This window comes from Procambarus clarkii, chromosome 67, assembly GCF_040958095.1.
Source record: "Procambarus clarkii isolate CNS0578487 chromosome 67, FALCON_Pclarkii_2.0, whole genome shotgun sequence".
In the NCBI taxonomy this organism is placed as follows: Eukaryota; Metazoa; Arthropoda; class Malacostraca; order Decapoda; family Cambaridae; genus Procambarus; species Procambarus clarkii.
This window is the reverse complement of record NC_091216.1, coordinates 15,413,367-15,427,743: the sequence shown is the minus strand read 5'-3', so window position 1 is coordinate 15,427,743 and position 14,377 is coordinate 15,413,367. Positions and strand designations below refer to the sequence as shown.

The window sequence follows — 14,377 nt, the reverse complement described above, 5'->3', positions numbered from 1 at the left end:
CCCATTTTCTAGGTGAGCCCCGGAGGCTCTCATGGAGCTTATTAGGCTATTGTATGTTATATTAGACCGGGACATTAGCTATGGAGTTCAGACCTACCAGGGACCAGCGCTAGAACCTGGCCCCTTCAAAGAGGTTTCAGGGAGCAATGGCCCTGGAAACCCCCTTGTGGTTGGGAGTTTTCCTTATCTGCCATTGACTGGGGTTAGGCACCCAGAAAGGTAGGCATAACAAAACAAACCCCACATGGTAAGAAACTAAAACAAAAAACAGAGATGTAGAAACTCCCTACAATCCCAAGGAAACAAGCAAACATCACACTTTACTGCCATGACAATTGTCCACACAGCCTTCCCTGCCACAAGAATGGGGGGAAGGCCCGGACTTCACCGCGCCGGCTGCCTAGCACCAGTATGGAAGCTAAGCTTCAACCAACGTGAAAAAAACGCTGACCGGTGGGAGGGAGGGTTGCCAGGGAGCCTCCGGGGCTCGCCCAGAAAATGGCGTTCCATTACATTCAACGGTGATTTTCTGTGGGGAGCCTTTACGGCTCCCTGGAGCTTCATACCCAAAGAGAAGGAAAAGAAAGGGCTGACCCGGGAGGCGGCCGCCACAAACTCCACAACGTGAAGTCGAGACAACAGGCAGCAACCTGCAACCCAAAGCAACACAAGAACGCACAGGAGCAGACATGCTCACAAATGAACAGGCGGCCAGGAACCTGTGTGACCCCAAATCTTCATGCCCGAAATGAGCCCAAGATGTCACCAAACACAGCAGTGAAAGCTGCAAATGTCCGAACGGCACAGGCGCAAGGTTAGACCGCAGGCTGTTAGATTTAAGAAAACTGCGGACGACCTGGAAGACCCGAGCCCTGAAACAGGGAACGAGGGGAACTGGATCAACCCAAAGCGCATCCCCAGCCACGACACGCAGGTAACGGCGAAGAGCCGCAACCGGACAACACGTGTCGCACCCCCGCCGAACCAACCAAGCATCAATAACCCAAGGACCTCTCTGGAAAGCAGCCACCTTGACCACCGCCAGAAGGACGGAGAAAGGCTGCAAGCGTACAAACCTACCACCAGTACCAAAAAAGCAGAATCTTGAACTGAAGGGGCTACCACAAACTGATGAGAGGAAGGATAAAAGGGCACCCTGATCAAGGACCAGGACGGCTCGGGCAGCGCAAGAGCAGGCCGGAGGTGAAACACAACACGAGAAATTTGAATGAGGCAGATGTGATGTCCACCCCGAACGCAAGCCAGAGCGGCTCCATCAGCGCCGCACAACACGAGGCGGCAGTAGAAGCATTAATTAACAGTCCTGAAAAACCCAAGAAAGGACAAGACAACTCAATGCAAAAGAGGAGACAACCTACCAAGAGCAAGAAAATGGGGAATAGAAACGCCAGGAACGTTATCTTGAGGTTATCTTGAGATGATTTCGGGGCATTGGTGTCCCAGCGGCCCAGTCCTCGACCAGGCCTCCACCCACAGGAAGCAGCCCATGACAGCTGACTAACACCCAGGTACCTATTTTACTGCTAGGTAACAGGGGCATAGGGTGAAAGAAGCTGTGAAGATAGAGTAATTTTGGCAGAAAATTAACCGGGCCCCAAAATTTTATCCGACCAAACCAGCTTTAATCCGGTCCCTGTGGTTATTTTGGCCGGATATTGTGATAACTTTATCCGATCGCAATTTTGGCCGTATTAGGGCGTTTTCCGGATGTTTGAATCCCGGATAATCGCGGGGGTTGCAGTATGTGTAATTACCTAAGTGTAGTTACAGGATGAGAGCTACGCTCGTGGTGTCCCGTCTTCCCAGCACTCTTTGTCATATAACACTTTGAAACTACTGACGGTCTTGGCCTCCACCACCTTCTCACTTAACTTGTTCCAACCGTCTACCACTCTATTTGCGAAGGTGAATTTTCTTATATTTCTTCGGCATCTGTGTTTAGCTAGTTTAAATCTATGACCTCTTGTTCTTGAAGTTCCAGGTCTCAGGGAATCTTCCCTGTCGATTTTATCAATTCCTGTTACTATTGTGTATGTAGTGATCATATCACCTCTTTTTCTTCTGTCTTCTAGTTTTGGCATGTTTAATGCTTCCAACCTCTCCTCGTAGCTCTTGCCCTTCAGTTCTGGGAGCCACTTCGTAGCATGTCTTTGCACCTTTTCCAGTTTGTTGATGTGCTTCTTAAGATATGGGCACCACACAACAACTGCATATTCTAGCTTTGGCCTAACAAAAGTCATGAACAATTTCTTTAGTATATCGCCATCCATGTATTTAAATGCAATTCTGAAGTTAGAAAGCATCGCATAGGCTCCTTGCACAATATTCTTTATGTGGTCCTCAGGTGATAGTTTTCTATCTAGAACCACCCCTAGATCTCTTTCTTTATCAGAATTCTTTAAAGATTTCTCACATAATATATAGGTTGTATGGGGTCTATGTTCTCCTATTCCACATTCCATAACATGACATTTATTAACATTAAATTCCATTTGCCAGGTGGTGCTCCATATACTTATTTTGTCCAGGTCTTCTTGAAGGGCATGACAATCATCTAAATTTCTTATCCTTCCTATTATCTTAGCATCATCAGCAAACATGTTCATATAATTCTGTATACCAACTGGTAGATCATTTATGTACACAATAAACATCACTGGTGCAAGAACTGAACCCTGTGGTACTCCACTTGTGACATTTCTCCATTCCGATACATTGCCTCTGATTACTGCCCTCATTTTTCTATCAGTCAGAAAATTTTTCATCCATGATAGAAGCTTACCTGTCACCCCTCCAATATTTTCCAGTTTCCAGAACAACCTCTTATGTGGAACTCTGTCGAAAGCCTTTTTTAGGTCCAGATAGATGCAGTCAACCCAACCATCTCTTTCCTGTAATATCTCTGTGGCTCGATCATAGAAACTGAGTAAATTCGATACACAGGATCTTCCAGATCGAAAACCATACTGTCTGTCTGATATTATATCATTTCTCTCCAGGTGTTCTACCCATTTAGTTTTGATTAGCTTTTCCAATACTTTCACTATTACACTTGTCAATGATACAGGTCTATAATTGAGGGGGTCTTCCCTGCTGCCACTTTTGTAGATTGGAACTATGTTAGCCTGTTTCCACACGTCTGCTACGATTCCTGTACACAGGGATGCCTGAAAGATCAGGTGAAGTGGAATGCTGAGCTCAGATGCACATTCTCTCAGAACCCATGGTGAAACGCCATCTGGGCCAGCTGCTTTGTTCTTCCCGAGCTCCTTTAGTATATTTTCCACTTCATCTCTAGACACCTCTATCCGCTCAATGTTGTTCTGTGGAATTCTTTTTGTGTCTGGTTCTCTGAAGATTTCATTTTGTACAAACACACTTTGGAACTTTTCATTTAATGTTTCACACATTTCCTTTTCATTTTCCGTGGATCTGTTTCCCATTTTCAACCTCTGGATATTATCCTTTACCTGCAATTTGTTGTTTATGAATTTGTAGAATAGGCCCGGTTCTGTTTTACATTTATCTGCTATCCCTTTTTCAAAATTTCTTTCTGCCTCTCTCCTTACTGCTGTGTAGTTGTTTCTCGCATCTTTGTATCGCTGGTATGTTTGGGGGTTTGGCCTCTTCCTATACAGATTCCTTTTTTGTGTCTTTTGGTCTCTTGCCCTCTCACAATTTCTGTCGAACCAATCCTGTTTTCTGGCCCTGCATCTCTGTTTTGGTATGAATGTTTGTGTGCCTTCCTCGTATAGTTTTAAAAATTTGGCATACATTTCATTTACTTCCCTGCCTAGCAACAATTCTGTCCAATTACACTCATTAAAAAAATTTCGAAGTTCCCCATAGTTGCCTCTCCTTAAATCGAGTTTATCAACTGTTTCAATGTCCCCATTTTCTTCTAGATGATATCTTAAAGCATATTTAATATCTAACAGGACGTGATCACTCTTTCCCAAGGGAGGAAGGTACTGGATGTCAAAAATCTCTTCTTCTTTCCTGGTGAATACTAGATCCAGTACTGACGGTACATCTCCTTCCCTCATTCTTGTGGCTTGCTTTATGTGTTGATACAAGAATGTCTCCAGAATGAGGTTCACAAATCTGCATGTCCAAAAGTCCTCCGTTCTTGCTTCATAGGCCTCCCAGTCTATTGCTCTAAAGTTGAAGTCCCCCAGTATCAACAGTCGTGATTTATCTTTATCTGCTTGTACAATAATATCTCTCATGACCATTATGAGGCCCTCTCGTTTGTCATCTAGTTCTTCCTTTGTCCATGTGTTGCTTGCTGGTGGGCTGTAGGTATTTACAATTATCAGCTTATCATCCTGATTCCAGACCTGCAATGCCATTATGTCAATATCTCGAGGGTTTTCAAATATTAACTCTTTTACCTTCAGGTGTTTTTTCACCAGTACAGCCACTCCTCCTCCCTTCCTAGTTTTCCTGTCACGTCTCCAAACTGAGTAGCCTCTTGGGAATATGACTTCATTTATTATATTTCCTTCAAGTTTCGTCTCTGATAATGCAACAATATCTGGGACCCTAAGCTGGATTATATCTTGCAACTCCAAAGTTTTTTACCTCACTCCATCTATGTTGGTATATACAATTTTCAGGAACATGTTCCTTTTTCCTTTGCTCTTTACTCCCCCTTCCACTACTGATCTTGTTGCTTTGTTTTCATGTACCATTTCACAAGCTTTCCAGTCCCTGTCACTTTGTAAAAAAAAGAATTTTTGTCTTCTTCATTTCTATCCCCATTTAGACGTTTTGCCTCAATTAGGTTCATTTTCAGCTTTTCTCTGTCTTCCTTGGAGAGGTCTTGTCTTATTGACCAAAATTTGCCAACCTCATCACTCTGCAGTTTCCTGGCATTTCTTAGCACTTCCATCATGTTTTTCACTCCATTAAACGTCACCCTTAAGGGGCGGTTCTTTTCTTTCTCATATTTTCCTATTCTTCTAAAATCACTGACATTTTCCTTTGAGTCTTCTCCTAAACCTACTATTTTCTCTATGATTTTCATCTCTTCTGCCGCTCGGTCCACCCTAGATGAAATTTCCTTCTCTAAACATCCAAAAATGATTATGGACTTAGTTCTATCTGCAGTGTTTTGTACCAGTTTACTGTTGGTAACCAGTTCTTTCCTAATTGCTTGCCTAATTTCTGCTTCTTGTTGGTCATTTCTGGTTTTGACTTCCGAACACACTTCTTTGATAGTCTCTTTCTCTTTTACAACTTGAGCATATGTCGCTTTTATTTCTTCTTTATACTTTTCTAGTTCTTTATTCACCTCCTTTATGTGAGTTGTCAGTGAAGTTTTCAGTTGGAGATCCTTACCTAACTCTATGTTAGCCCTTAGGCTTGCTTGGAGTTGTTCACCATATGAGTCTATCTTCTTGTTTATTTCTTCAAAGTCACCACACTTCACTTTCCATGCCTCATTTTCTTTCACTAGTTCCTTGATTTGCTCCTCCTGATTTGTTACCTTGTCTGTTAATGCAGTAATAATCTTACCTTGTTGCAGCATACTCCCTTTTAGAGTGCAAAGCTCATTCCAAAGAGCTCCATTGTCCTCTTCCAATTTAAGCACTTTTTCTTCATACTTCTTTTGCATATCCTCAATTATCTCTAACCTGCCAAGAACACCTCCTTTCCTTATATCTTGTGTTGAGAATCCTTTGAAACCATCATCTGTTGGTGTGTCTACATTCTCAGTGGGGGTGGTGGCGGCGGCCATCTTTGTTTTTGTTCTAGACCAAAACAAACTTTTCCACTCGGCTATTTTCACTCACTTTTACTTGTTTATTGTATTTTATTTGCTTTTACTCTTCCCTGAACCTTTATGTAACCTGGGACACCACTGTAGCCCTCAACCTGTGCCCAATACTTAGGTAATTCGATATTTCCAGGAGCTTGCTGCAGTGTGACTTCTGCCTCCTCCAGCTCATACACTCCTCTCCCGTGTGTGTGTGTATATATATATATATATATATATATATATATATATATATATATATATATGTCGTACCTAGTAGCCAGAATGCACTTCTCAGCCTACTATGCAAGGCCCGATTTGCCTAATAAGCCAAGTTTTCATGAATTGTTTTTCGACAACCTAACCTACCTAACCTAACCTAACTTTTTCGGCTACCTAACCTAACCTAACGTTTACCTACACCAATATTATTTAAAAAAAAATGGCATTTCTTTCTTATGTGTCTTTCCAATGCCACACATGCCCGTGTTATGTTCAAGCAAAAACTTTGTTAGCAAGAGGCTTGTATAATAATTGTCAGTATACAGAATGTGCCACTTGTTCAGCAGTGGTTCCATTAGTGTCTTCATCACACTGCCAGAAAATCTGTGGGGATTCTATGCAGGTATGTCTATGTCTGTACCGGAATATAATATCGTATCGATCACCATTCTAATTTTACAGTCGCACAGTACAAAGAATTTGAGGCCAAAACAGTGCTGCAATCATTTTTATTAACATTTTCAATATTTTCAAAGTGTAGGCACTGTAGTATTATCAGGAACCTGTGTTGTGACATGTACTTGTTGAACACAGGCGATGGAACAGCACATTTCTTTGTTCCAATAAGTATGTATGATTGCTTCACCGAATGTTTCATGAGCATACGCAGAGCAAAGAACACATACAGCTCAGCCACGGTGGTGTCCTTCCAACGTATAATACGTGATGCCTGTAATATGCCACCTGCAACAAGTTGTTCTGCATACATACCTGTTGGTTTCGGCAACAAGATGTTGCATGAACTGCTCATCAAAATATGCAAGAAAATAATCTATTTCCGTCATGTCGTCACCTGTGTACGGGAATGTGGGTGCAATCTCACTATGATCAAATTGAGGTTTGTGCTGTACAAAAATATCAGTCCTCCCAAACAAATTCACCCGTTCACCTTGTAGCACCGCCACGAGCGACTCCATGACGGTTGTGTTTTCTTGCACTAAATCTCTTTAGGGGGAGGAGTTGAAGGTCCTACCTTGTCTACTAGTAGGGTGAGCAGGTAAAGTAGATGTAGAGGCAACACTGTCATCAGTGTTGTCGTGATGGGATACATAGCGGCGCTTGACAGGGCGACCTGCTGAGACAGCAGGTCTGTGCCTAGTAACACTGCGACGGCAGCTGCTAGCAATTGGCATATCTATGCTACTTGTATCAGAAGCAGCATCACAGAACTCGGAAAATGATTCAACATTATCACTTTTGTCAAAAATGGGAGATGGAGAGGTGGTGGTGGGGATAATACTGGCAAGGGCGATTACCTGTGATGCACCACTATGAAGACGTGCTCACTGTATCGTCTTCATCTGTATCACTACCATCGGACCCTTGTGTTATGTCTCTATCAACCCTTGGGTCATCAATATCATATTCCTCGTCATTTTCAAACAATAATGTGTTTATCTGCCCTAGAGAAAGCGGTCTTTCAACAGCGCATCCCACAGGCAATTGGGAGCTGGAGGCGCGTGCATCGGCCATGATTGCTCAATCAGAACTGAGGCTACCCTTGGGCCTGGAACATTCTGGGATCTTTTCAAAATGGCCGCCACTCACTGAAGGCCTTAGGTATCCGTCTTATACGACCTATTGTGCGAGCGTTTTGAGTGGGTACGAAATATTCAAGAGGTGTTTTCTAGTTGGCGCATTTTCCCACAGATCGAGTTTTCTCAGTTGGCGTAGCACAGTGGTTAAAGAACACAATAAAGTAGCCATCCCAACTACAAGAAAAATGACAGGTTGGATAACTAGAACTTTTCACACTAGAGATGCAGTACCAATGATGATCCCTTTCAAGACGCTAAGGGCTCTCTAGTGGAATACTGTTACACAGTAACAGCCCCATTTAAAGCGGGAAAAATTGCTGACCTGGAGAGTGTGCAGAGATTCTTTATTGGTAAAATTCACTCAATAAAACATCTAAATTATTGGGACCGATTAAAATGCCTAAATCTGTATTCTCTAGAGCGCAGGCGGGAGAGATACATAATAATTTACATGTGGAAAATATTAGCGGGCTAGTTCAAAATCAGCACACAGAAATAATAATATGAGACCAGAAGGCATGGCAGGATGTGCAGAAATGGAATTGAGTGTGAATAAATGTCATGTTATGGAATGTGGAATAGGAGAAATAGACCCCCCCCCACACAACCTATAAATTATGTGAGAAATCTTTAAAGAATTCTGATAAAGAAAGAGATCTAGGGGTGATTCTAGATAGAAAACTCTAACCTGAGTACCATATAAAGAACATCATGCGAGGATCCATGTGCTACACTTTCTAACCTCAGAATTGCTTTTAAATACAGTACGGTACATGGATTGCTGGACCATTGATTATCGATATAATTGATAGGGAAGAATTCCTGAGACCTGGAACTTCAAGAACAAGAGGTCATAGATTTAAACTAATTAAAGTAAGCTATCGAAGAAATATAAGAAAATTCACTTTCGTGAACAGAGTGGAAGACGGTTGGAACATGTTACGCGAGAAGGTGGTGGAGGCCAAAACCGTCTGCAATTTCAAAGCGTTATATGACAAAGAGTGCTTGGAAGACGGGACACCACGAGCGAAGCTCTCATCCTGTAACTACACATAGGTAATTACATCATTTGTAGGTTATGTGGCCTACTATCTCCCATTATTCCACATTCCATAACATGACATTTATTCACATTAAATTCCATTTGCTAAGTGGTGCTACATACACTTACTTTATCTGGGCCATCTTGTAGGGCATGACAATTGTATAAGTTTTTTATCTTCCCTAGTAGCTTGGCATCATCTGCAAACATATTGATATAATTCTGTATTCCTTCTGGTAGATCGTTTATATAGACAATGAACATTACTGGTGCTAGAATTGAACTGTCTGGTTTTCCCACTAGTAACATTTCTCCAGTCTGATACATTGCCTCTGATTACTGCTCTCATTTTTCTGTCAGAAAATTTTTCATCCATGTCAGAAGTTGCCCTGTCACTCCTCTAGCATATTCCAGTTTCCAGAACAAACTTATGTGGGGCTCTGTCGAAAGCTTTTTTCTGTGGGGGAGTCCCTACGGCTCCCCGGAGCTATCCAGGCTGATATGGATACCCTAACTATTTTGCATCAGTCAAATGCGGGTGGAGTTCTAGGCCTACCGGTGACCACGAGCCAGAACCTGGCCCCCTCACAGAGGCATGAGAAGCAATGGCCCATAGAAATGCACATGTGATTTGGAGCATTCTATATCTGCCATCAACCGGGACAAGCACCCAGGAAGGTAAGCACCACAAAACAAACCCCTATTCTGGTTAATGCAACGATAAATGCCAACGAGTGGACAGAACTCGCCAAAAGAAAAACGAGCAAACAAGAGTGACGTCACCAGAGCCGCGCTGCATGTCTGCGCAGCTCCCCCCCGTCCCTGGGAGGGGGAAGGGGGAGCCCCAGACCCCCGCGCCGGCGATCTACCTCCTAGTTCCTTGGCTGATGGAATAGTGCATGGTCGAGTGGCTCCAGCTCCAGTCTTCTTCAGTACTGTCATTGTTTTCAGTGCTGCTCTTACGGTAGTCATGTGAGCTGGGGGTATTATTCTTTGGTACTCAGTCTGCATGTGCTTAGGGTCGCCTTCCCTAAGTGCCCTGCAAGTACCGCCCTTGGGGCTTGGGGTTCTCTTCCACATGTCACCTTGGGTCTACCTCTGTTGGTTTTTCGCTGCTTGCGTTTGGCCGCTCCGAGTGTGTGTGGGGGTTTCCACCCTTGTTTGCCTTGGGGTAAGTGGTAGTTACTGCACTGGTGGGGCGTGGGGTACTGTGTAGCTCGTTTTCACCTTAACAGCAGCCGGCTCTGTTCTTCTCGGGTACATTGTCCTCTTGCGAGGTTTTTCTTTTTTTTGTTTTTGCCTGGTGGGGGGGTCTGCCTTGTGTTTTCCCTCCCCATATATTAGGGTCGTTTGTGTGGTGGCACCCTCTGCTTCGCCGTCGTGAGTGGACACATCCCGTGAGTTCAGTTTTAGCAGTTTGCTTGGTAGTTTGGGGTGCCGGTTAGCAGTGCGCTGCCTGGGATAACCCTTAGCAGACCCAGTCTAGGGGACCCTAGGAAACCCCACAGGGGCACTCGGGTCCTATGGAGGAGACCCCTGCATGTCCTCTCGCTTTGTGCGAGTTTGAGGGTTGCTCTGACCCCTGTCTCGGGGCGACACTCATTATTTTTACTTCCGTCATGCTGCCTGTTGAGTCGGTGACACATTCGACTGTGAGTCCTGCAAGCTTTGTTGCTTGTTTGTGACTCAATTCACTCAATCTGATGATGCTGTTCTTCGGGTACAGGCAGCACGCACGTTGCACGATAGGTTTAGGTTATTGCAACGAGCTCGGATTGTCGCTTCCCCGGACACCCCGAGGCTGCCCCGCTTTGCTTATAGAGACTTATTGCCTTGGGATGGTGGTCACTTCGGTCTTGGTTTCGTCCGCGCCCCCCTCGTTCTTTCCCTTCGGTGGTTCATTCAGTTCCCCCCCCCCCTGCTTCCTGCCCCAAAGCGTCTGAGGGCTTCAGGGTCAGGCCTGGGTTTAGAGGCTTCTGAGACTCTGGCAGTTTTGGGGGTTGCTCTGTCCGGGGTGGCAACGGGGGCATTCGAAGCGGTTCCGCCTGCCCTTGCTCCGGGGGTCTGACCAGTGGGGCCCCTTCTCTTCTGGAGTTATCGACTGCCTCAGTTTTTTCTTTTGAGGCCGACTCGGCCCCAGGGCCTGACGTGGGGGTTCCTGGGGTTGGGAAGGAGCTGATTTGGAGGCCTTGGGCTCTGTTGGACCCCGCCTGGATTTTCAGGCCTTCTGAGTGGGGCTTACTGTTGCAAGGAGTGAGGTTTTATTTTCCCCCCTCTGCGTACGATTTGGATTTCGATTCGGCTCCTCCCCGGGTTTGGTTCCGTCTTTCCGGAGGTTTCCAGCTTCCCGCATCTCGCCTCCTGAGGTGCGGTTGGCCATTGCAGCTTCCCTCCTGCGTGACCCGGAGTATGCCTCCATAATAGAACCTTCTTCGTTCAAGTTTGGATCTTTGTGTCATTACTGGGTGCGTTATGAGGTTCCGGGGTCGTCCTGGCTTGCAGACTGCCCCTTGTTCTTGTTGGATGCTTGGGACTCCTTCTGTTGGACCCTATTATGGGGGGCAGGTGGTCGTACTGTGGAGGGCCAATAGTACAATATAAAAGAGTTCCTAAAATAGTAGCAATAGGGAGGCCCCGGCCCCCGGGGAAGAATATTCCCAATAAGTATAATAGTTAGATTAGAATAAATGTCTGCAGTCTTAAGGTAATCCCCTGTTCCACACTCAACAGGATGAAAGGAAAACTCCTATCTTATACCTTTTTATTAAACCCTCTAATAACCCCAATATACATTAACCCTTAAATGGCGCATAGCTATATACCATTTGACACCCACAGGCGCATACCAAAAAAAAAAAAAAAAATATTATTTTTTTTTCCTAACCTGTTAATTTGTGTTCACTGATCACGGGAAAAATAATAAAAAAATCGTAAGTGGCATATATTGCCCGCTATAGGGCGGGGAATTCTGGCAAAAATCAGGCGCTGACTCAGCGTGCGTCCCAGGCGGTCTGTTGATCGCCAGCTGTCAGGCCAGAGTTTCCACAAAGAGATAATTACCTAATTATTTCAATGTCTGTGATTGATTTTTCGTAGTTTTTTTGCTGTAATATTATTCAATAGTGTGTAGTGTGATATATTTATATAATAAAATGAGTGAATCATCGCTGTACTCAAAAATATGGTGTGCATATTATTGATTCAATTATGTTCATCAAACAGTGAACAAATACTTTGTCGGTTATTACACTATATACACAGGTTATATATAAGTATCTGCATGTTTTGTTCACCATGACAAACCACTAAGTTGGTATGCTGAGTGGCAGTGGCAGGCAGTGACTGGCTGCCACTCCCTCCCTCACCTCACCTCACCTGATTTGCCACCATTCTCCACCCACCATACTGTTTTTGCTTTTATATACAGACGTTATATATAAGTATTTACATGTTTTGTTCACCATAACTGTACATCTAAGCTTGTATGGTGAGTAAAGGCTCAAAGACGTAGCTACTCACACAGTCAGCTGGTGGCGGCCGCCCTCAAGGCCAGACGCACTAATATTTCTCCTACAACAATACTGTTTGTGGTGTTATTACGCTATATACACACATTATATATAAATATCTACCTGTTTTATTCACCATACTTGTACAAGTAAACTGGTATGGTACCCAAAGACCATCGTGGTCATCAGTCAACCCATCCTCCGAATTGACAGTACGATTTAATACTAAGTGTAATAAGTACACTTTCTTACTGTCATAAACAGTACATAACGCACTTACGGGGCTGTTACATTTACCCAACCCCTCCCCCGATTTAATTCTCCTCGTTTTCTGTTAAGACACTCAGAATTTTAGGATGAAGATTTCAATTTCAAATTGCCATACACAAGTTTTAAATATCAGGAATTTCTATTTCAGGTTTATTAAACAATGTAGATTTTATGCAAAATTTTAAAATATCCTGAGTTACTTTACAATTTATTGATATATTTTACTTTTGTTTTATTAGTTTTATAAAACTGTAATATCAATACAGCTATAGGTTAAGTACTAATTGTAATTAACACTTTCGCGCTATCCGGACGCATCGGCGCGTCCCGTTTCGTCTAACGCTAACGCATAGTGGACATAAAGTTGAGTCCTCTTTTAAAATATTTGTATAAAATTCAATTTTTATCCGATTTACTTTGGGTTTGTTTCAAACTGCGCGCTATGAGGCTCTCTTTCTCACCACTAGGCTGCATGGTACAATAAGTTCATGAAAGGTGTGGATAACTTCGATCAAATGGTATTTTGTCCCAGACAGGTTGCAGGTGGGTGACTTTAGCCGTTTATACTGGTAATGCTTCCCCCATATCATGTATTATATGCATATGTCTGTTTAGGGAATTTTATTCCGATCAATATACAGTACAACCAAAAATAACTGTGTGCAACAAGTATAAACTTGACAAACATAACAAAAGTAAAAACATTTTGTGTGTGTTTGACGCTCACTGATATGTTCCAGCGTTGTTTTATATTTGGCGCTATTCTAACTTACGCTTTGTTGATATTTTTTACCTATGGGCACATAGAACATTCTATTGTGAACACATTGACACAAAAATGAATGACGTACATAGAAAATTAATGTCATGAGAGTGAAATAAGTATAAACTTTCAAAGCGCCGTGCGTCGTCCCGTCACCGATACCGGGTAACAATTTCACCACTTCCCACACTCTTGCGGGCGGGCCGCATCATTATTCTACGCTTATATTCATATCACCCTGTTGGGAATTTCATTGCGAGTCCATTGATACCAAAATTAACGCTGTAGAACAAGTGTGGAGGTGATTACAATCCCAAGAGTAAAAACATTTTGTTGCTGATGGGCGCTCACGGCGAGTCATCTTCGTAGTTATTTATTTGGTGCTGGTATCCCTATACGTTTCGTGACTTTTTTTACTGATGTTCTTCTAGAGAATTTTATTGCGAACACATTGGTACCAAAATCAAATACGTAGCATGAGAACTAAGGTCAGAAGAGTAAAAAGAGTATACACATTTTTGTTTTTACGCTTAAGCGATAAAAACGCAGCGCGCACATTCGGTTGGCTGAGTGACCTTTGCGGAGAGCGCGAAAGTGTTAAGAAGCAATAAAATTATTATCTTCAAAAACTAAGACGGTTAGGTGAGGTTGTGGTTTTCTATTCAGTTTTTCAGGTAAACTCAAATATTCACAATATATTTGACAGTACGATTTAATACTAATTGAAAATAAGTACAATTCCTAACTGTCATGAATAGTACATAATTGCACTTATTTGTTTCCTTACATTTACCACCCCATTTTTGGAGAACGGGCTGCATCAGTAAACAACAGGATAAGTCCTGCAGACGATGCTCCTCCCTCACCAAAATGGCGGCTCCCAACCTCCTACTCTCGCTGTTATCTCACACTATACACACGTTATATATAAGTATCTAGATTTGTGTTCACCATAGCGAACCACTAAGCTGGTATGGTGAGTGCAGTCAATAAAAGGTGGCCACACACACTCAAAAGACAACGCCACCATCCTCCCTACCACAGCATTACTCCTCCCTCCATGGCGCACAGTGCCAAATATCACCACAATCCTGCTATTATCAGAACCCTGGTCAGTTTTATCACAGTCAGGGGTCTTCTGTAATAATATCATCGCTACATAATAGCATGAACAAGTATATTATGGCATTT

At 43.3% G+C, this 14,377-nt stretch overlaps 1 protein-coding gene across 1 annotated transcript in view; it reads left to right on the top strand.

Annotated features, from left to right (window-relative positions):
• The window catches only part of Ras85D (ras-like protein 1), a 114,039-nt gene that overhangs the window by 81,753 nt on the left and 17,909 nt on the right, over positions 1-14,377 (top strand). The gene's annotated exons all lie outside the window — the stretch shown is intronic.